This window comes from Triturus cristatus, chromosome 9 (assembly GCF_964204655.1).
Source record: "Triturus cristatus chromosome 9, aTriCri1.1, whole genome shotgun sequence".
Lineage (NCBI taxonomy): Eukaryota > Metazoa > Chordata > Amphibia > Caudata > Salamandridae > Triturus > Triturus cristatus.
In genome coordinates, this window is record NC_140592.1 from 655,619,144 (window position 1) to 655,643,690 (window position 24,547).

The 24,547-nt window shown below is 46.0% G+C and overlaps 1 long non-coding RNA gene across 1 annotated transcript in view; it reads left to right on the forward strand.

The window, feature by feature from the left end:
* The first annotated feature begins 1,727 nt into the window (after positions 1–1,727).
* LOC146798449 (uncharacterized) overlaps positions 1,728–24,547 on the forward strand; it is a 120,164-nt gene continuing 97,344 nt past the window's right edge. The window contains exon 1 of the long non-coding RNA XR_014969165.1: positions 1,728–2,491. This is a non-coding gene — a long non-coding RNA (uncharacterized LOC146798449). The remainder of the gene's footprint in view (positions 2,492–24,547) is intronic.

Consider the following 24,547-nt stretch of genomic DNA (forward strand, 5'->3'; position numbering starts at 1 on the left):
ATTCTGAAAAAATGCAGACTGTTTTCAGACACACAAGTCAAAGTGGGAGGGTCCACACCGTTCTTCACTGGTTGCAAATAACCATATAGTAGTTGATGAAGATGTTGAGCTTGGCCTTAATGCAATTATGGAAGAACTAAAAGTCGTCCGCCTCATGGTGATGTGATGCAACATTGGTATGTGTTGGACTTGATGTCCGCAATGGAAAGAGGGGTGTGTGCCAAAATCAGTGTGTCCCGCTGCATTCTCATCCCAGTCAATGACAGGAATAATGATACTATGGCTCTTGACATTCAAGCACTGCATCACATACAAATGGACATGCATAAGGAGGAAGGTGCCCCTAAGCAGGACTGGTACTTTGGTTGGTTTTCTTGGCTCCTCCAGTGGGTGACAGGACTGTGCATGTCAATTCCGTGTATTCTAAATTTTGTACTGTTTTTGTGTGGTTTCCTACAAGTAGGGGTTTCCTGCTGTAAAAATGCAGAATTGGGTAGAATGCAAGTAGCTAGGGAAGCAGCAATATTTATGACTGAAAGACGACAAGCCCCCAACAGTCTGACTGTCATGAAGGATGGGGTTAATGTTGTAGTTGAAAATTTAACTAGAGGGGGGAATGTTAATATTTATGTTGATGTACACAATGGTACATGTATGTACAAAACCGAAATTGAATTACTGTTATCAAAACCCATGATGTGACCTCTCTATCAACCCTGAGTCAGAAATACATGGTTAGGCAAGCCCTGCACACGAGGCATGAGGTTACTAATTGACAGATCACAGGTGGGGTGGCACGTAACCAACAGGACCAATGCTCAAACCGGAAATACACAGATTAGTCCCATAGATAGGCAGCGACAGCACAATGGTCCTAGGAGACCGGCTTCATTAAAACGCACATGGTCAAAGGGGCAAACGTTCCCAAAACACCATAAAGTTAGATGCCACATGAAGTTAGGAACACTCAGGGCACAGCACACACTACACATGCAGTGATCATGCACTCCCCATCTGAACTCATTACCCACTGGTCCTCATTGTGTCCACGCAAGGTCAAGACCCACCTGCATTTGTAATCAGGTGGAAGCAATTTATGGCTTCATGACAAGACCCACCTTTCACTCCCAAAACAAGATCTATAAATTATTTTACGATGCTTCAAGAAATGTATAAAAATACATTCAAAACAAATGCACTTTGAATCAGTCCGCAGCCCCATTTCTGTATGCTGCACTTCAGGCCTTAGTGTTCGATTAAACCAACTGTTCCTGTTTCTCCAAACGCCTCTTGTCTTTGTTTTTTCAAGGTAAATTCATATTCGAGCAACACAATAATCCCAAGAATTTTCTTGCAGGTGATTTTAACACTACCTATGAGCCATTGGATTCTATTATGCTAGTCACCAAACTGGAAGACAAGGCCCTGGCTATCCCAGAAATAAATACTCCCCCTATAACATCTTGCTCAGATGTGGCCATACTACTAGCTTTATTTGCTATTGTTCATAAGCTTTGTGCATGTACCTGCAGGTCTGATTCAGACTTGGTAAGGGCATATTGTTACCTGTCTGGCTTCCTGCACCCTGTCTCTATCCCCTATGAATGCACTACAACTCCCATAAAGCTCTGTTTCTGAGGGAGTGGTGGTGTGCTTTCCCATGCTGCTTTGCGAAGAGGGTTTAATTGGATGCCCTTCTCAATGGCCGGTGCTTGACTTACTGATTTTTTGGTGGACCACGCTGTGTTACTGGACCCAGAAGCTAACTGAGCTTCCTTTGTCATGTTTTGGAACTGTCGCTCCTAAATACCTTTCCGTTTTTTGTTGCTTCACATCTCTTCGCCTCAAGGAAGTTGCCGAAGGTTTCCCTGTGTTGCCCGGAGCTTCAAGGACCCCGCCCGCTTGTGGAATTCCTGCCGCGTGTTACGCGCTCACTCCTGACCCTTTCCTGGCATACAAACAATGTAAGCATTTACCGTTCCCGTGCTTACGGGTGTTTCCTCTGCGACGCGATGTTGCAATTGCATTCCCTATCTCGAGGATTGATTACTTTTGACAAGTGTCCGCTCCTTTATGTTGTAATTGACATTTCGAAATTTGCAAACGGCGAGCATGCTTTGGGAAATTCGCTCTGCCTTTTTGAACATTTTAAAAAGACTTTTCTTAAGCTAGCGAAGCTCTCTCTAACATGGGAGTACGTTAAGAGCCAATGGCCCCAATTTAGACAAGCGCCTGTTCCGTGCAAGTTTGGAGATCTGTTGTGCTTTTCAACAACACTTTATTGAACCACTCCGAGGAACAAAATATTCCTAATTGGTTTTAAGCTGGATTCAACTCTGTTGCTGCATTGTTTGTGTAATAGGCAGACGTATGCCTTTGGTTCCTGAGTAATTCTTCATACCAGCTGCTACTGGATCTACTTTTTATTTCTTATGAAGTTAATTTGCTCGAGGAGACCTGTTGTACAACAAAGCTCATGTATGGTGCTTGTGTAAGTATGAGAGAGTGCACAACCTTGGCTCTTACCCTTGTTATAACCTGCAACCTTGTTTAATCATTTGTACTTAATACTGTCCTTGTTTCTTTTTCCCCTGTTTATCATTTTGTGTGCTACAGTTCAGAGACTCGTACATTCTTCTACTCCCCTTCCTGATTTACTAACACTACCGGTGTTTACAAGAAACCGTGGTCCTGTGGTTGTCTCCTCTCTCCTCGGCGGTATTAGTTCCTTGTCTGGGGTTTTGCCTATACAGACGGGTGGCTGTACCTTTGGGGAGAGTTGAGGCACTGTCTTCGCTCCTGAGGATACTGGTCTTCTGGTCTTTTGCTACTGTTCTGGGATCAAGACCCGACACATATATGTTCTGCAGGGGTTCATCAAAGAGCAAAATTGATTATATAATGCTGACTCGAATTATCGAATTGTCTGGTGTATTTTCATAAAACCATTAGAATAGAGAGCGATCACAATTTCCTGCATTTATTGCTAAAAAAGGAGTTTTTGATCTTGCCAATTCGTCCAGTGTATATGGTGATGCTATCCTTGGGAATTCCAGAAGGGTCCTTAAGGGGCCACAAATACGGTCTTGCCCTTCACGGCTTGCATTAACTTATGATCTTTTTGCCTCAGCCCTTTCACCATCTGAGGACGTTGATGTGCATGAAATTCCCATTAGACATTAATGGACATCAATTTGATTCATTAAAACCTCTTTCTGAGGGGGGAGTTAGTCTATCTACTAGAGATGCTCCTAAATCGTCTCCTTGGTTCTCCAAGGAATGTATATTGGCCAACACTCGCCTGTTAATGGCTGTAAGATCCTTGAGTCCCCCATAGATTTTTGGTACAAGGCGTAATTAGAAAGGGGTGTTAGGTTCAAGCAAAAAGAGCCGAGAGAATAAAAACTGGCAGGATTTGTTAGATGCTTCGAAGAGGAAATATAGGTCCTCATTTTGGCATATAATTGCCCATGGCAGTTTAAAAGCTTTTACTACGACTATACATCCCATTCAACAACAGGTTTGCGTTCCGCATTTCACTAATCTTTACTCTACACCTTCTACTGACCAGACGCTGTCTAGCCAAGATTTTTGCACTTTGGCCAGTAGTAGCCCTGTAGTGTCTAGCCAGGAGTTCTTCTCTTTTGATGATGCAGGAGGGATAGCATCCCTGGAGAAGAGGAAAGCTCACAGTCTTGATCTTATTCTGGGAGATTTGTATCGATCGGAGATTGGGATTTGGGCCCTGTATATCAATATCTTCTCTAATGCAATTATGTTGAGTGCTCCCCTTGAAGACACATAAAGAGAAGCTGTTATAATTCCAATTTATAATAAAGGTGTAAGATCCAATCCCAGTGATTAAAGGCCTATTAGCCTGATTGGCATTCTCCAAACGGCACTTTGCAGCCAGGTTTTAGCCAAACTGTAGCAGTGGATCTGTAGGAAAGTGCCTCTATTTGCATGGTGGTCGCCCACATTTTGCTTGATGCCTGGTGGTCTGATTTTGAACTGTAAGTGCACTGGGCCCCTGCTAACCAGGTTCTTAATGCCAGATCTCTTTCCCAAAACAGTACCACGACTGGCACAACTTCAGTCACCCCTATAAGTCCAGAGTCAATGGTACTTCTGGTACCTAGGGCATAGGCACTGAAGAGGGCCCTCTGGGGCTGCAGCACTGATTGTGCAAATCCAGGGCTCCCTCACCAAGGCTATGCACTCTGCCACTACAAGTTGTGTGTCTTGGTGCAGGAAAATCCAAAGAGTTGACTTGGCACACAGCTCTGTGAGCCATGCCTCCCATGCGCTGCAAAAGTTATAGGCAAGCCACCCCTACTGCAGCCCTTAAGACATTGGTAATATTATTAAAATGTAATTTAAAGACTTTCCACTAGACTGTTCAAATTCCTATTTTGTAAAGGATACAACAGATGTTCATTTCTGTAATATAGAACAATTGATCATGAGATTGATACAATTTGATATTGCTAACAATTAAGCATAGTAACAACAATTTGGCATGACAATTCCCTATATACAATGATGTTGATTCATGGGTGAATAGTAATCATACGACATAGTGGATGTTACAGATGTTACTACTGTAGTAATGAACATCTGTTGTAAACTTTACAATAATAGGAATGTAAACAGTCTAGTGGAACTTTAAATGACATTTTAATATTATTACTAATGTATATCAAATAAATATTTTGCTACTTTAGATATAAAAACATAGTATTTGTCATTTTTTTAAGTATATTTATGATTAATATATTGTTTCATTAAGTCACCAGTGCTGTTATATGCCCGCAATCTCATTATGTGTTGTCTTGCTCAAGATATGTTTTGAGAGATTTAATGTACTTTCCTTGCTCTTGGCAAGTTACCTGCATGCAGGGGACCTCCCTTTTTCTAAACTATTTGTTAGCACCGAAAATAGCATAGCTTGAAGCAGATTTCCCCATACGGGCCCGCAGGAAAAACACAGAAAATAATAATGTGCTTGCCAATGGGGATAGCTCTCCCGATAGAGGATTGTACCACTTGGGGTATAGTTTTCGCTGCCGTTTATACCAGAACTCATGGTACCCCCGCAATAGCAGTTATACCACACGTATTGAAACAAATACAGAATGAGTATGGTGTTGCAGGGATTCTGCCCCAACACAGAACTATGCATATGATTATGGGAAGTTAGTATATAGGGACTGAGTCATCCTGCCGCCTTAGTACCCATGAGCCCAGGACTGACTAGCTATAGTGCCTCACTTGCCCTCCTACTCACTTACAGAGGAACAAGTGATTAGACACCCCAGAACACAGCACTCTCGACTGTCTCAGGAATCGCGGTTACAAGACACACCCTTTCGCTCACACTCTTTTAACTGTCCACAGTAAGATCTGACAGAGACACAAACAAGTTTAAAATATTTATTTTAACTAATGTTCTCTGATATGCAGTATACGTGCCTGAATAATCAGAAAAATGCATAACACAAATACGGTAACCATAGCAAGCAATCTGATGCTCATAAAAGGAGCTGTCATAGTGAGAGACAGAATATCCTAACCTCTCTCCCCTAGCACAGATGAAGGATTGTTATATATATTAGAAGATCTCTGGGTGTTATCTGCAGACCCAGTGCCTCAGTCTATAGATGGTAGTTCTACATCATAGGTGCTGTCATGCTCTGCTCCCCAGAAAGGACCCTCTCCAAATGTGTGCCACCTATCTGTGTATTCCAATAAAACCAAAGTATGTATTCCAAACAACTGCTGCATCTGTATGTTTTGTCATGGGCTAGGGCCTGACCAGAACAGACATTGTTGTTCGATTTTGTTCGCAATGTTCAAACTAAATCCCAGGAACCTGCAAAGCGTGAACACAACAGTACATACTCATGTGAAAATATCAAAAGAAGCATTTGCAAAATAAGCTCATGTTGTAACATGTGCAAAGCAGCGGACACTCTGCTGCGTGCTCATGCTAACTTAGGGAAGATGACAATGGGTCAGTGGGCCATGTGACACCCTCGCCTTGGTCAGGACATTAGTCCTGGACTAATACATAAGTCACAGGTAATCAGAACCAAAGTATCTCTGGCAGGTGACAAGTATGATCCAAGATTCCAATAGTGGACCTTGATGGGAAGCCAAATTGATAAAGCAAATTTAGTACACAAAAAATAGATCCAATCACAGCGTATGCTCCGGGCCAAAATCTTTGCATGACAAGTGGAATGCCATGAGCTCCAGTAAGGCATCAGAACTGCTGATATTAAAAAGGGATGCCATCCAACTAAGCAAGTCAAAGGAACAGACGTGCTCTTCATATCCTGAAACCTCAAGGAGCATACCAGGGCAACCCTTGTCAGTCTCGATGAAACTCAGCTCCAAGAGGCGCTGTGTACAGGCATAGGTACTCGCTTCGGCCATCGGCCCCAGTAACGAATCGTACACATACCACGTACCCACGGAACAGCCCTGCCTATGGGCGCTAAACAGACCCACCAACAGATCATATTCCAGGGCAACAGGTGACGTTGTGGAGAGGCAGGCGCCCAGGGCCCATTGAAAAGGACACTGGATTCAATAGAACACTGGTTGCACACAGGTGAAGTAGGCATAACAAAATGTCAGCCAATAGCCGATGTCAAGAGCTCCCAATAGCACTAAGCCAAAATGCTGTCGCATTCAATCACAGTACAGGTACAACTGTGCCTGACTGGGCAGTTCCACAAATTGAACATCCATTGCGAAACACCTAAAGAAGTACTAGCACACCACAAAGCAGAATACGCTGGAAAAAAATGCAAGAATAAAAGCAGGTATTACTCCAAAGATAGTCTGAAATAATGTAACTAGCCCGGATCTCACAACTTTGAAAAAGTGTGCAAGGCTTGCTGTTTCACATGCATTAAAAATTTGATTAATTAATTCCCTAAAGTGTAGCGGGTGATCCGTGTTTAATAAAGATTGTATTTCATTAGATGTTCTCGCCACCAGCAATTCGAAGGTCTCTGTAGCAGATGTGAGAGTAACCTTTTGTTGAAACAACAGCGCTTTGAGTCTGCTTAGCTTATTGAAATCTGTTTTCATAGTCGGAATGGAAAGTCACAATGAACTATCTATACTCCCTTGTGGGGGGGAACACGACATTGCTGTAACAAGTAACGCATTGTGAAACTGTTACTATGTACGGGATGCCTGCCTGTAAACTGGAGCAGTTCTGATTGTTGAGAATGAGATGCTTGCAGTTAGAAAGCAAAGTGAGAGTTGGGATGATAGCAGGGGCTGGTGAACCTTTTAAAAAACAAGCTAAATTGGGTGCCGTGGAGTTCTACTTGTTTACAGACAAGGGAGTGTCAGACAGTAGAGTCACAATCCTCTCCTGTAAGGAAAACTTCCTTCTCTGCACGCTGACAACAAAAAGTGAATGGCAATGACCACAATTCATGTATGAAACTACTCCTGGGGGGTTCATATCTACCGCCAGGATAATGTTTCATGCAAGCCGTGAAATGAAAAAGTGAGATTGGCAAAGAAATAATAACCCCATGTATTAACCACACAGCTGAATCTATTTCTGCTACAGTGAATGGTAACTGTTCTAGTTTCTCAATGTGCAACATAATGTAAGTTGCATCTTTCACAGACATAATTTTCTGTTTGCCCGTCAAATTAAATGGTAAAAATAGTGCAGAAGCATTAAGGTAATCCCAGGATATACTTCAATTTTCAAGAGTCTGTAAAGACCAACTAAATTGCATAACTGAATGTAACTGATTTTGACCTAAAAACAAGGTAGACACTTCATTCTGAACAATATCAATGACAGATGACACAATATTGTCTAATGTAGAAATACGCGAAGATAGTCTGGGCATACCAGGGACACTTAGGGCAAAAAAGCAAAAAACATACAAATGATGGACGGAATGCAGAGCAAATCAAACTCACCCCCAGTCAATAGATCTGGGTTAATTCAATTGTTCTTTTGCTCCCCATGACACCCCAGTTTAGACCCAGCCATATGCAATTCAGACTTGCCCTTGTGCCTCATGGGAACAGTCCAGACCGAACTGCCAAGCCAGGTCCACCCTCATCAGTCAGGCTAGCTTGAATCCAGTGGCAAAGTGAGCAAGGGACCCGTGTCTGGGCAGGCCCTGCCTAACTGGTGTACACATGACATGGACACTAGTGACAGCCTACCTGCCAAAATCAAAATTTACAAGCAGTCTGACCATGTCAAAGAAAGCATCAAAGCTGAGATAAGCATGATGCTAGAGTTGGGTGTGATCGAACCCCTAGAGAGCCACTAGGCCTGTCCAGTTGTGTTAGTCCCAAGCCTCATTCCCAGGGTGGAAAAAAATGAAATGAGGTTTTGTGTAGACAATAGGGGCCTCAATGCAGTCACGAAAGTAGATGCACACCCAATCCCGAATGATGACGAGCTTATTGACAGGTTAGGGGCTGCCACATTTCTGAGTACCTTTGATCTCACATCAGGGTACTGGCAGATAGGTCTGACCCCTGGAGCCAAAGACAAATCTGCATTTTCCACTCCAGATTTGCACTTCCAGATCATCGTGATGTCCTTTGGTTTGAAGAAAGCCCCTGCTACCTTTCAAAGGTTGGTGAACAAAGTCCTTGCTGGATTAGAGGTTTATAGTGTAGCCAATCTTGATGATATTGCGGTCTTTAGCTCCACCTGGCAGGATCACCCGATCCACCTCCAAAAAGTTTTGAAGGCTCTGCAGAGCACCAGCCTCGGTATCAAGGCATGTAAGTGCCAGATAGGGCGGGGCAAAGTTTTATATCTGAGTAACCTTATAGGTGGAGGACAAGTTCAGCCACTACAGCATAAACTCCAAACAGTTCAGGATTGGGACACTCCCACCACCCCGTCCCAAGTCAGGGCATTCTTTGACTTGACTGGGTACTACAGGAGGTTTGTGCAGGGATATGGGTTCATTTTAGCCCCCTCACTGAGTCGACCACTATGAAAATGCCCAAAAAAGTAAACTGGACAGTGAACTGTCAAAAGGATTTTGACACCTTGAAAGAAGTGATGTGCTCAGCACCCATTCTGAAAGCTCCAGATTGCTCCATACAGTTCACAGTGCAGACAGATGCCTCTGAACATGAGATAGGAGCGGTCCTATCCCAGACCAATGATGATGGCCATGACCAACCGGTTGCTTTCATAAGCAGAATGCTTCTCCCCAGACAGCAGCATTGAAGTAACATAGAGAGGGAAGTTTTTGCTGTGGTTTGTTCCCTGAAGAAGTTGAGACCATGTTTATTTGGTTCCCACATCCATCTCCAAACTGACAACAGACCTCTCCGATGGCTTATGCAAATTAAAGGAGAACACCGCAAACTGTTAAGCTGGTCCATAGCCCTACAGGGAATGGACTTTACAGTGAAACACCGACCTGGGACTGACCATGCCAACGCAGATGGCCTTTCCAGGTTCTTCCACTTAGACAATGAAGACTGTCTGGGGAAAGTGTTGGTTTCATCCTCTTTCTTTTGGGGGGGGGGTCATGTAGGAAAATGACTCTTTTTGCATGGATAGCCCCCACCTTTTGCTTGATACCGAATGTGATTTTGAACTATAAGTTCACTTTGCCAGATCACTTTCACCAAAACTGTACCTCTATGGGCACAACTTCAGTCACCCCTATATGCCCCTAGTATTATCTACCTTTACCTCTGCACACATGTTATTTATGGCATGGGTACTGAAGAAGGTCCTCTTGGGCTGCAGCACTCATTGTGCCACCCCAGCACTCATTGTGCTACCCCAAAGCCTCCTCATCAAGGCTATAGACTCTACCACTGCATTCTGTGTGTCTTAGTGCAGGAAATTCCGAGGAGTTGACATGGCACACAGCTCTGTGTGCCATGCCTCCCATGCACTGAATAAGGTATAGGTAAGCCAACCCTATTGCAGGCCTTCAGGCCTAAGGCAGGGTGCACTTTTTCCTATGTGTGGGCCAATCTACATGAGAAGATAGGCCCGTACAATGGGCAGCATATTCTGTGATGTAGTGAGTGAACAGGGAGGTCATAAAGATTACATGGGCAGGATACTCATAAACATAGATTTACTAGCTTCATGATGGCTTCACTGATTTCGAAGGTGTTTGGTACCAAGCATCTTGTCTTAATAAATCCTCACTGAGCCAGGGGGGAGGCAAACCCCACTCCTGAAATTCCACCATCTTGAGATGGTGAGAAAACCTCCAATCAGGGCTAGGGTAGTGCCTCTTCCGACGGGAAGTAGTTGCTTGTGGGTGTAGGCACCCAAAAGGTAATTAGCCCATTAGCTTCTTCCTGTCTCCCCTTTTAATGCCCCTAAATTCAGTATTTTGGTGGCTCCCCAAGACCTTGAGTTCAAATTCCACAGACCTAAAGAAGACAAAGGAAAAAGACTTGCTGCTGATCCAGAAACTGAGCCATGCTGCAGAAGAAACTGGCACCAAACCCTGCAAACTGCAAAAGGACTCAACAGTTGTGGCCTGCCATCCCTACCAGAGACCTGTGCAGGCTCCAAGAACTCCGGAGCCCTGCCAGCCTTTGCCAATTGTCTCTGACCTCCCTTTGGACTAGTGGTACTAGTCTCCTGGCACACCGCTGGCAAAAGACTGCCATGAGGTGAAGACCAGCACTGAATGTGTTGACGTGATTCACCTCATCACACAATTTGCAGGAGCCAAGGCCTTTTGGTCACCAGTTCCGTAACCGACCCCTTCAACGCATCCACCAGTCTGAGGGATCCTCACAGTACCTGCAACCAATGCTGAAAACAGACCCGCTCCTGTGAGCCTCTACCCGCTTTCTGATGGTGTCGACTGTGTGGAAGCAGCACCTTGGGCACGACCACCCGAATGCAATGGACTGCCCTCACCACATCTGTAGCTGAACGCCACTGGTGAAGAACCAATTCTCCCTCCCCAGAACTCCGGCACCTCCACTCCAGGTAAGCCACACCTGCCTGCTGTGCCCACATCCTGGGACTTCCAAAACTCAGACTCCCCTGGAGTAGGAGTTCCTCTGGGCCACTGTTGCCCACCAAACCTCTGTGGTGGAGTTTTGCTTCCATCGACCGCAACGGTAAATGTGTTGGCCGTACTGCCATATCTAACGTTATACTTTTCTTCCCTTTGACCACAACCATCTCTGCCTGATGGTATTGACCGCTGTTGCTTAAAACTTGTAAGTATTTGTGTCTTGAACTGCATTTGGTTAAAAATTGACATTGAAAGAGCATTTATTAACTGTTGAATGGAGATCTTGCTTGCTAAAAATATATATAAAATACAATATTTTTTCTTAATTGTTTTGAATTTATTCTTGAGTGTGTGTCTCATTTATTGCCTCTGTGTGTGACAACAAATGCTTAGCACTACCCTCTTTTAAGTCTAACTGCTCTCCCACACTACCACAAAAAGAGTATTAGAATTATCTGCTTTTACCTCTGCACACATGTTAGCGATCCACTGGACTCTCTGCATAGCGTACTTTATTTAACGCACTATATAGAGAGCCAGCGTCCTACAGGATCTTAGACCAAAGCTTCCTATCCCCATTTCAGGCTGGGTTCAGATCTAAAGTTGAAGCAATTAATCAAGTTTTTGGGTTCGTACAGATAAATTGTTATGCAGCCTTCATCGTCCTGAGAGCCACATTCGATCTGGTTCAAGGGGCTTGTCTCAGGGGCTCTCTCAGGCAGATGTGGGCTCCCCCCCTTTGGGAGGGATTCTGATAAGGCTCCATGAGATGAATTATGCTCAGGTTAGGTGAGGCAAGGACAGGGATCTAACGGAGAGGATTTGTGTCACTCCTGGGGTCCATCAAGGATGCGTTTTAGCCCCGGTGCTTTTTTCTCTGTGTATAAAAGACACATTTAAGCATCTAGTGATTGTATTCTTGATGCCCCAAACTTTGTTGGCATCTCTATCCCTGAGTTTGCTGATGACACTGATGACACTGCAGTTGGAAAACAGAACTTATTAAATACATTTCATGACTTTTGCAATTTATGGGGCTTGGAGGTTAATGTACAGAAAACTAAATTCATGACTATAAGAATGTAACGATCATTACAAAAAAAAAAACACTGGGGAGCACAGTACTGGAGGAAGTTAATCTCTTAGATCATCTGGAAATACGAATAAGTAGTTACCTGTTGTGATCCCAGCACATAGAGAAGAGCAAGGCTGTTCTACTGCCTAAATCACCTGCTATTGGGAAGATGCATAGGGCCACCTCTCAGAGGGCTGTTTCTCCGGCCCTAGAAATGTCTTGTTACTTACCGGTAATCTTCATTACCCCGATTAGGGTCCTCCCTGTCCCAGTCCTTACTACGTGAGGCAGTCCTGCCTCCACCCAGCCAATCACAACGTCCGTATTTCCATACTACATAAGCCCCGCCCACCTACTGCCATGCCTGTTAGCAACAAGACGACACAAATACAGCGTGAGGGAGGGAGGGAAGAGGACTGGGACGGGGAGGACCCTAATCGGGGTAATGAAGGTTACCAGTAAGTAACAAGACATTACCTCCTCATGGGTCCTCCCTGTCCCAGTTCTTACTACGTGAGGAACTCAAAAGCAGGGAACCAATAAAAAAAAACGCAGGACACCAGGGATCCACGCAGAGAACAAAGCTTTAATCAATAAAAGATCAATGAACAACAGCATTCAAGACGCCAACAGAAAAACTGTCAGCAGAGGCATGTAAAACATCAAGCCGATAATGTCGCACAAATGTGTGATGAGACTGCCAGGTGGCCGCCCTACAAATCTCCTGGATAGAGACCCCTGCAGCCTCAGCCCAGGAAGCAGACACAGAACATGTCGACCGACCCTGCACATGAGACGGAGGAGGCAAATCCAAAGACTTGTAAGATTGGCAGACCGCCAAACACACCCACCGACTGATCGTGGAAGTGGAAACCTTCTTCCCTTTAGCCACACCCCCACAGGAGACAAACCGGGTAGGAGAACTCCGGAACCCCAGGGAACGTTGGAGGTAAATTTGGAGAGCCCCGCGAACATCCAAGGAAGGGGGAACAAGGGAACATCCCTCAGCAGGCAAATCAGGAAGAATCACCTCCTGCTGCAAATGAAAACTCGAAGAAACCTTAGGCAGGAAAGCCGGATCAAGCCGCAAACCGACCCGATCAGGGAGGAACTGCAAATAAGGAAACGTAATGAGCAAGGCACCCAACTCACCCAACCGGCGAGCGGAGGTAATGGCCAATAGGAAAGCCACCTTAGCAGACAGCCACAACAAATCCGCCTCCATCAAAGGCTCAAAAGGGGGCAACTGCAGACCACGCAAAACAGTAGGCAAATCCCAAGAAGGGACGAGAACAGGAGAAACCGGCCGACGAAGCCGAAAGCTCCGAAGAAGCCGACTAACCAAAGGGGCAAAACCCTCCAAGGAGGCCCCAGGACCCCGACAAGCACGAACAGCTGCCCACTGAGCAGACAACGTGGAAGGGGAAAGGACTTTTCAGAAAACCATTGCAGAGAAATTCCAACACAGAAGTAGGAACACCCCAGTACAGGATCCACCCCATGAGAAGAACACCAAGAAACAAAAGAACCCCAATGACGACCAGACCACTTAAGGGTCGAAGGGCGGCGAGACAACTGGATGTCACGAGCCACCACAGATGAACAACCCAAAGACTCCAACGTCAACCCCTCAAGAGCCAAGCCGTCAGCTGCAAACGACAAAGACAAGGCAGAGACAGGAGTGAAAACTGAAGAGGAGACGGACACAAAGGAAACCGGACAAACGACCCCCCGCCAGCCGCAACAGGAGAGGAAACCAAATGCAGCGAGGCCAGAAAGGAGCAATCAACAGGACTGAAACCTTCTCCCCCCGAATCTTCTGCAGCACCCTCAGGAGGAAGGAAATGGGAGGGAATGCACACAGAAGGCCTGAAGACCAGGGAATCAAAAAGAGCATTCACCGCCCAATCCTGAGGACACAGTACCTCCGAACAAAACCGGGGTAGGAGAGAGTTGTGAGGAGATGCAAAACAATCGATCAAAGGAGTCCCGAACCGAAGGCAAAGGGACAGGAACAGGGGAAGAGAGAGATGGTACAGAACAGAAGATTGAAGGTTGCGGCTCAAAGCGTGCGCATGAAAATTCAACCGGCCCAGAATGTACACCGCCCTCAAGGCCAACAGATGAGATTCCGCCCAAGCACAAATCATGGAGGCCAACACGTTCAGAAATGCGCACCTGGTCCCCCCCTGACGGTTCAGGTAACAACGAGCCACCTGGTTGTCGGTACGAACCAACAGATTAGCCCCAAGGAGATGAACCTGAAAGAACTGCACCGCCTCCCAGACAGCCGCCAACACCCGCCAGTTCGAGGAACGGGTGCCGTCCCCCCGAGACCAACGACCCTTGGCTTCCAAGGACCCCACAGTGGCCCCCCAAGCCCAGAGACTGGCATCCGTCATCAACAAAAGGGGAGGAGGGAGACAAAACCGCACCGCTTTCTCCAGATTGAGAGTGCAAAGCCACCAGTCCAAGTCCTGAATCAGAGCAGGAGAGAGAGGAACCAGAATCTTGTAATCCGCCCGGGAGTGGTCCCACTGAGCCAACAGATGAGTCACCAAGGGCTTGAGATGGAGGCGAGCCCAAGGAACCACAGTAGTGGTCACAGCCATCAATCACTGGACCCGCAACCAGACACGAGCTGGGGCAGAGGGACGACTCAACAGATCCCGCAACAGAGTCTGTAGGGAAAGGATCCGAACAGAAGGGAGAAACACCGACCCCAGAGAGGTGCCGAACAGACCCCCGATGAACTTAAGTCTCTGAACAGGATCCAGATGAGACTTGGCCAAATTAACCCTGAACCCCAGCTCCTGGAACAGGGACAACGTAGCCTCCACCGCCAGAAGAGCCTGAGGGAAAGAGAAAGCAGAAACCAAACAATCATCAATATAGGGAAACGCAGAGAAACCCTGATGTTGCAAAACCCCCACAGTAGGAGCCAATACCTTTGTAAAAGTCCTGGGAGCAGTGGAGAGGCCGAACGACAGAACCTGAAACTGGAAATGCCTCCCCTGGACAGCAAACATCAGGAACCGCTGACTGGCAGGATGGACCGGAACATGAAAATAAGCGTCCTCTAAGTCCAGGGAAGCCAAAAAATAGCCCTCCTGGATGAGGGGAATGACGGACTGTAACGTGACCTTCCAAAAATGATCCAACCGCACCAATTTGTTCAGGGAACTGAGATTCAACATGGGGAGGAAGGAACCATCGGGCTTTGGAACCAGAACCCCAGGCCCACGTCCTCCACTGGAACCGGCACCACAGCCCCTTTCCGTAATAACATGGCGTCGCCAGAACACAGGACAGATCGCGGTACGGGGTCTCTTGACAACTGGGTAACCAGAAAACAATCCAGAGGGGGAGGGCCCCGAAAGGGAATCTGGTAACCCCACCTGATGACAGACAAGACCCACTGGTCGGAAATCAGAGCTGACCAACGGTCCAGAAACAAACAGAGACGAGCCCCCACAGCGGCATAGTCACTTCTGCCCTGCACCAGAGGGAGGCTGTTGCTGCTGTTGCTGAGGCCGGGACTTATAATGGAACGCGCCCCCCCTCCCCCGACCACGGGCCTGACCACGAAAGGGCTGGGAGGACAAACCCCTTGAAAGCCCTGTTTTTGGAAGAAAGACCTTTTCTTAGGAGCAGGCTGAAAAGGCTTCAAAAATGTATTTTCCTCCGCAGAACGCTGCACCATCATATTCAAATCATCCCCAAAAGGACGGGGACCCTCAAAAGGCAGTTTATGGACCAAGGCCTTCTGAGCAGCCTCAAGACCCCAAGGTTTTGTCCACAGAGACCTCCTCCCAGCCACCGCTGCCCCAGGAGCCGAGGAAAAAACCCACAAGGAATCAAAAGTGACATCTGAGAGGAATTGTGCCAAGACCTCCATTTGAGCCAACACAGGAGTAGGGTCCCCCTGATCCTGAAAACAGTCAAGACCTGCGAAGCATAGGCAGCACAAGTGCTAGCATGCACCCCAAAGTGAGAAGCGGCGTAAGAACGTTTGAGAGCAGACTCCACCTTACGCTCCACTGGATCAGACAGGGAAGCCTCCTACGAGGACAAAGAGGAAGAAGAGGCGGAAGCCATAGAGGACAAAAGAGAATTAACCTGTGGAATCGCAGGAAACTGGGAATCAAAGTCAGCCAGGCGATACCACTTCCCCAGGAATCGCAGAATACCCTGCTCATCCACCTCAAGCCACTCTTTTGTGAGGATATCCTTCAGGACATCATGGAAGGGGAGGATATCCACCACAGAGGAGCTATACTGTGCGTAAAATCCCTCCTCAGTCAGAGATTTAGGGTCAAACCCAAGCACGTCTCGAATATGGACCAGCATGTCAGAAAAAACCTTACCCTGGACGTACTTTCCCTTAGGGGAATTGTCCTTGTCTTCCTCATCATCCTTGGCCCGCTTTGCCGCAGGTTCCAGCATCGCAGACAGGACTGCAGAATTAATCAAGTCCTTCAATTCAGCCCTAGAAATCTGCAATAAGTCGTCCTCCTGCAGATCCTGAACATTATGCTGCTTGGAAAAAGGTCTTAGCCTGCACAGGAAAAGAAGCGCCTTCACTCATAGTGAGAAAACCCAGAAGTAACCAAACAGGAAATCACCACAACAAAGGAAGTGCCCTGCAACCTCCAATAAATACCGCCCTCAATCACGAGTCACGCAACGTGAGACCGGATTTACAAAGAAAAGGAGGGCAGCCCTGAAGTCTCCACCCACAGCCACAGATCAAAAAGAGAATGGCCTCGGGGGCCGGACGCTGCAGCGCCGGAACGACCCGAGGCCAGGACACCACTAAAACTCCCCAGCCCAGCACATGAGCGGGGGGCATACCTGACCCCAGAACAGGAGCGCGGCTGACCGGAAAACCAGAGCGGCCGTGCCATGTATCAAGAAAGAAACAGCACAATACACATCAAAGAAACACAAGAAAAACTCACGGAACCGCCACCAAAGGAAACTGGATCCAGGGACCGGAACCGGGAGCACCAGCAGCAGGCATGGCGGTAGGTGGGCGGGGCTTATGTAGTATGGAAATACTGGCGCTGTGATTGGCTGGGTGGAGGCAGGACTGCCTCACGTAGTAAGGACTGGGACGGGGAGGACCCATGAGGGGGTAATGCAAAAGGCGGTTGTTCAGTCGGCTGCATTGTACAAGGCTCCACTAGTTTTACTCACAGCCAGAGAAAACCATTTTACAGACTAGGAGGCAGATTTACAAGCCCCTTGCGCTGCTAGTACGTCACTTTTTCTGACGCACTGGCAGTGCATTTCTGTGCCCCATATTTACAAGGACAGGAAAAGGCTTTTCCTGTCCTTGTAAATATGGCCCCTTTACCTGCAGCACTTTGCCTGAAAGGGGCGTTCCATGGGAGTTGCTGTGGGTGTTTTCACGCAACACCCATGGAACCAGACACATTTCCAGATTTACGAGAAATCATAAACCTGGAAATGCGTCAGTTTGCTACGCCACCCGTAGCCAGGTGCAACGAGGAGAAATGTTTTCATTTCTCCTTGTTTTTTGCTCTTTCAATGAGTGCTGCATTCTACAGCACACATTGAAAGAGGAGATTGCCTACAGTGATTGTTTTTGTGCAGGAAGGGACACCTTCCTGCACAAAAACAATCTTCCCATGGCGCAGGCATCCTTGCATGATGGTGCAAGGGTGCCTGCGCCGGCGCATGGCAGCTGTTTGTGCGCCAATGCAGGGGAGAGCACATCATTGTAGATATGTCGCATTCCTGTGCTCTGAAAGTGCCAAAGCGTGGCGCAGCCAAAGAGCTTGCAGTGCGGCGCTGCGGCACTTTCTCGTAGATCTGCCCCTAGGTCTCCAGGAACTTGCTCGATTGGATAACTACCTGATTCTTCCATGGCTGTCCCACACAAAAAAGGCTCTACACTTTGGGGTTGGATGTCATGTGGACTAACCTTTCTTTCATTAATTAGTCAGCGGATTAGTGAAGAAAATGTTTTGGAAGCATATAGCAGCCATGTGTGGAATTCCAAAATTGATAGCCTTTCTGACAGATTTTTGGTTAAAAAGCCTCCTCCGATGTTTGAGTTATAGCTAGTGAGTACGTTCAGGGTTGGCAAGTTGTCTTTAAATAGCTACACCTATAATTGGAATAAGGGGCACCCTGACAGTAAATATTGTACCCTATGCGCTGATCAGGTGGAAACCATTGAGCATGTTCTGTTCAGCTGCCCATTGTATGCACGTGCCAGATCAAAAGGGGTGAAACCCTGCTGCCTTAGCCTGGGATTACGGCATATGTCTCCTGCCCTTCAAAATCGTTAGTAGGGGTGGGCGGAATTTGCGAAATCCACTTTCGCAAATTATCGCAAAAATGTTAAAAATTATCGCAAACACGCGGAAATATCGCAAAGATGCGGAAGTTTTTTTCCCGCATGTTCGCGAGATTTTCTGCATGGTTGCGGCTCGCTAACTTACCCATGTGGTTGCTCGCGGGCGCGGCCATCTTGTTTTCAGTTGTATCGCAGTGCATGATCGCGAGAAGAAAGACGTGATCGCGCGACGCATGACGTCACTGCGGGCGCGAACTGTCGCGAGACAGCGCAAATGGCTAAAAACAATACAACATCTCATGGAGAACGCGACCGGATCAAGAAAACTTGTCGGCGAACGCAAGGATTCAGGTAAGGCGATTGCGCGCGAGAATGTATTATTTTACAGCGCGAGCAAGAAACAAATTATCGCCAAGCTGCGGAATGTGGAAATTTTGACATTTTCGCGCTTTCCGCGGAACGCGAAAATGTCAAATTATCGCAATTTCCGCGAACGGAACGAAATTTTAGCCCAGGCCTAATGGTTAGCTCAGCTCAGGGGCGTAACGCAGGCCCCCGCGTTGCGGGGGGGGGGGGGAGTTTCAGGGGGCCCCCTCAGCACTGTACTCAGGCCTGAGAGCTCCATATTAAATACGCAGTGGGGGCCCCTTCATGTACCTTGAAGGGGGGCCCCCTCAACTTTCGTTACGCCAGTGGCTCAGCTACGAGGGGTAACGGCCTTTTGTCTGAGTAGATTCTACTTGCAATGGGAGGGATTGGGACTCGCGTGGGCCTCCCACTATAGCGAAAGGTATGTCAAGGTTTGAGGTTCTGCAACAGAAATGTTACCATGGATCCATAATATTATTATGTCGCATTTTGCACACTCTTGTAGGGCTTTTTTGAAGACGGAATTTAATTGCACTCATTTTAGGGCTTTTTTATTGACGGAATTTAATTGCCCTCATTTTAGCTGTTATTCATCGGCATTTTGATTCTATTTGATCGACCTAAGAAATCGTGGTTGCCATTTATGTTCCTTTATTGTTATGGGCAATAGGAGACCGTAAAGCTGGGAGCTAAGGCGGCCCAGGAGAGGCCTCATGCTGCTCGTGGTGCTCCAAGTGACTCTATATTTTCTGTGCAATATTAACGTCAATCGTGTAAATTAATTGGGTTTTATGAAGAATTTTTGTGACTGGTGTATTTTAACTGCTTGTATGATCTTTGACCGAAATAACGTATATTTATATTTACTTACCTGGAATCCAATGCTCACATTGCCATCCTGCATATGCTTGGTGTCCTGTTGGAGTATGAAGGGACATCAGTCAACTTTAAACGATTTGTTTTGGACTTTTTCCTCGCAGACAGTCCAAAGATCGATTTGCTAAAGGACACCCACCAGGCCATCCATCAGTAGCTGACCCTACTCTGGGGATGAAAAATTAAAATAGAAGCTAAGGTGCTTTGAGTCACCTTTTTTGAGCTCTTATGGATCGCTTTATCTTTTGTCTCACGGCACTGCACCTTTTAAGACCATGGGTCCTGATTTAGTGATGTGCTTAAAGATGAAAGTCCCTGTCATTTCACAGAGGAGATGAGTGCTCAATATGTTTATTGATATTATCAAACAGAGAAATTGGTGCCCATAAATAAAGTTCTATACAACTTGCAGTGAGCTGGAGGGGGGAAAGCTCCATCCAGAAAGTAGTTGAAAACAATGGGGCATATTTACAAGCCCCTATCGCTACAGGAACATCACTTTTAAAGACATTCCTGAGGCGATACAGGTTTCACTTTATTTGCACTTAACGTGGCTTAATGCTGCCTTGTAAATAAGGCACCCTTTAACGCTATACTTAACATGAAAGGGGTGGGCAATGGGTGTTGCGGTGGGCGTTCCGCCACAATACCAATTGATTTTGACACTGCCCCCTATTTATAAGGGTGGCATAAATATTAGGCAGCACCAAAATTAAGACCAAAAAAAACTTGGTCTTAACATGGCGAAATGATGAGAAATGCTTTATTTCTCCTCGTTTTTGCTGTTTCTATGTGTGCTGCATTGTGCAGCACACATAGAAACAGCAAAACGCCATGCATGATTGTTTATGTGCAGGAAGGTGTCCCTTCTTGCGCAGAAACAATAATTTTAACAATGAAGAGTTGCAACTCTATGTTTGCTGCACAGTGCAGCACACATAGAAGTTACAAATTTGCATTTAAGATTGTTTATGTGCAGGAAGGGACACCTTCCTGCACATAAACAATCATTCCTCACAGTAAAAGCATCCTTGCACTATGGTGCCAGGGTGCCTGACTTGGCACTAGGCAGCTGAAATTAACACCAACACAGGGGGAAGTGCAGGGCTGCACCGTATTGTTGCAAATACGGTGCAGCCCTGCATTTCAGAAGTGGCGGAGCGCGGCGTTAAGCCAAGAAGGCTAACGCCGCGCTCCATCATTTTTTTGTAAATTTGCCCCCATATAACTAGTATCGATTGTAAAGAAAATTAAATTTTAGTGTAAACTTTCAAGCCCTCCTTATGAACAGCATTGTAAATGGTGGTGTATGACCTGATAAATCTGACACCGCTGAAACATAATTTATTGGATTCAATGAATACCACCCAATTAAAACATTTTAAAGAATAGCATGTAGATATTGGTGCATAATGCACCAGAATCTGCATGCTGCCCTAAATACAGGGCATTTTTCCATGGTAAATGTTGGTGGTTTAACATACCAATATCGTAAAATCCATAATTGTGATACAGGCGGTAACAGGAATTACTGCATATAATGCAATGAACCAGCTCGTTCGTAATGAGGACCTATGAAAGAGACAACTATCAGTAGTGTTATTAATTTGAAAACCTGCTGTTATTACATATTATGCTGTGCTTTTAGATGTTCCTATTTATTGGTATATCACAGTCATGAAGTCAATGAAAACACAATGAAGGGAGTATGGGAGGTGGGACATATAGAGAAGTTGCAAAGCGTGGTTGGGGGACAGAGGAAGGCTGTGCCAGATTCAGTTATTTCATTGTCTAAATATTCAGCAATGTAGGTCAGGAAATAAAAAGTGAGTGCAATTAAATGTGTTTAGTTTTTTTTTTATATACAATTGAGATATTGGAATTGGAATGTGCATTTTGTACTGTTAATTGTGCAGATTTCTCACATACATTTTGAAAGCTTTTTCACAGATACTAGCAGATTTTTCACTATTGTTATTGCGCCTGCAGATTTGGACTGCTTATTGTTGAGTATTGTTTTGTGAAGGTTGTTGTGCATAAAGTATTACCTGTATTGTGTGTTGCAGTGATGAATTTGTGTGTAGAGGTCAGTATTATGATTCTTAGTGAATGCACTGCACGAGTCTTTATGTCATTTGGGATCCTCGTGATATCTATGTGGGATGCAGTGTGTTTTTAGGCTTCAGCTAGAGAACGTATGAACTGTCTTGAAGATACGTGTTTAATCTGTGGGTAGCAGCCCACCCACAGGCTTCCAATTTGCATGCTCCATTGTATGTTTCATGTTCTTTGCCACCATTTGTCACTGGCATGCATGGTTATGCCTCTTGTTTTTAGCCCGCCCCCCAAAGCAGAGACCAAGTACTTGTAAATATCCTGTGGTCCCATTTTTATGACCATTTTAGGACCTACTTTTTTTTTCTTTTTCAGCACTCCACACTGAGCTTTTACCAGCTCCGTCTCCTTCCACCCATCCTCATGCCCCATCCGCAGTTCACCCTCTCCCGTCACTGCTTTTCTATACGTTGCACTTCCCGTTTCCTGACCTCCTCCCTCCCATCTCTGCTTGCTCTTGTGCACCTCACCTTCTTACCCCCTCCATAGATCGCCCCCTCCCCTGACCCTGTCACTGCTTTAAACCCCCAATGTAGTCTGTTTCTTTCTATTGAGTGGTGGTGTTGTGCCTTTTAATGTCCTGTTAGTGTATAGCTGACATGCTGATTGGAGCATGTGCGCATGGCTGCTATTACTTGGCACACATGTAGTCTCTGTTTATTTTCTGTGCATGTGGGTACTATATGTGTGTGTGTGTTTTACACCATATGTGGTCACTCGACAATGATGTTTATAGCTGGAAAACCAGACCTCAAGTGAATCAGGTATACGTTATCACAGGGCATGCCAGAGTACCTCTGTCTTCTGTTGTAATTGCAAAGCCACATTTCACCTGTGCAGATTGAGCTGTTCGTGTCTAACCTTGTTGCTTCTCATTTCATCGGGTGGAACTCTGTTTCTACAAATTTCTCCTGTCAGTACTCTTTCTTACTTTTTTCAAATTCATGGGTGAAGTCATTCTGTGCGCCACTGTTGCTTAACTTAAATTCTCTTCAAAGGCTAAGCTTGATATCATCAAAGGCTGCCTGCCCCTCAGTGTATATGGCAAAAGTAGTCCTTTTAATGTGGTTGCAAATGAAATGTACTTTCTCATGTTCACTACTGTAAACCTGTCTAACACTGTGATTCTTTCTGTTTTTTGTGTGCAGTTTTATACAGTGCCAACCCCACTTAAAGGTAGTGGAGCTCTTTACATTAGCACCAGTTACTTGTTTTGTGCAGTTTTATATTGTGCCAACAGCCCCTTGAGTTATTGGAGCACTTTACATTGGCACCAGGTCCTTTACACAAGAACACATTTATTTTGGTAGGCACAGGAATATTAAGTGATTTGTCCAGAATCACTAATATTAGGCTGACGCCGAAGCTCGAACCCGGTTTCCCCGCTCCATAGTCGGCAACTGTGGCTCTTACACCACATCCTCTCCAAAGAGGACACCATATTGTCTCCCTAGCCCACATTTACTGTTAGTTGTCCTTCCACCTCCCGCCCATCACTTCTTGCCCTACTTAACTGCTGCACGGATCCACACCTCTCCCGGTCATGCTTTTTACATTTTTTTTGTGCAGTTTTATAAAAACCAAAGGTTTTGGAGTCCTTTACATTAAGCCTGGGCAAAGCACTACGCTACGCTCGCGTAGTTTGCGAAGTTCGCGCTACTTCGCACTATGCGAACTGCACGTAGCACAGTGCAAACATGTGTAGCGTAGTGTTGCGTAGTGCTGCGGTCATTTTTTGCTTGCTCGCGGTCCTCAACGTCAAGTTGGCGACCGCGAGCAAGCAAAATGACATCCCGGCGAGACTTTTTCCTTGTTCGCGATCAGCAACTGCAAGTTGGCGATCGCGAGCATGGAAAATAAACCTCCCGGCGAGATTCCCAACGCGAGGAGGTCAGGTTTCTCATTGCGAGTGGTCGCGTATGCTTGCGACCGCTCGCGATGAGAAACTACCAGTTTGCGTTGAGAAAGCTGAAGCTCGAGTAAAAATCTACTCGAGCAGCAGAAAACTACAGCTCGCACTGTGCAAGATGCCATTTTCAATGATTGCACAGTGCCGGTTGCTTGTCCGCACTGTGCAATCATTGAAAACGACATCTGGCACAGTGCGAACAAGGTACTACGCAGTTCGCGAAGTGCTACGCGTAGCTCGCGTAGTGCGAACTTCACTTTGCGTAGCTTCGCGAAGTGCTACTTCGCGAACTACGCCCAGGCCTACTTTACATTAGCATTAATTACTTTTCTGTGCAGTTTGATATACCTCCAACACCATCCAAAGGAATTGGAGTGCTTTACATTAACTCCAGTTGCTTTTCATGAGAACACCGTAAACTTTTCCAAATCACTTAACCTCCCTGTGGCAGCCTGCTTTTGCTGTAGGTTGCCCATCAATCAGTCAGATTCCTTCCTCCCCCGACTCTTCTTTACACATTTGTTTTCTGTGCAGTTTTATGTAGTGTCATCATCACCTGAAGGTATGCAGCACTTTTTATAAACACCAGTTACTTTTTGTGTGCAGTTTCATATAGTGCCAAACACCACCTAAAGGTATAGGAGTGCTTTACATTGGCACAATTTACTTTACACACGGACGCATTCATTTTAGTAGACACAGGGAAATTAAAGGCCTGATTTATTACTTGACAGATGGGATACTCCACCACAAACGAGAGGGATATCCTGTCCACCATATTACAAGTGCCATAGGATATAATGTACTTGTAATATGGCAGACAGGATATCCGTCACGGTTGTGATGAATTATCC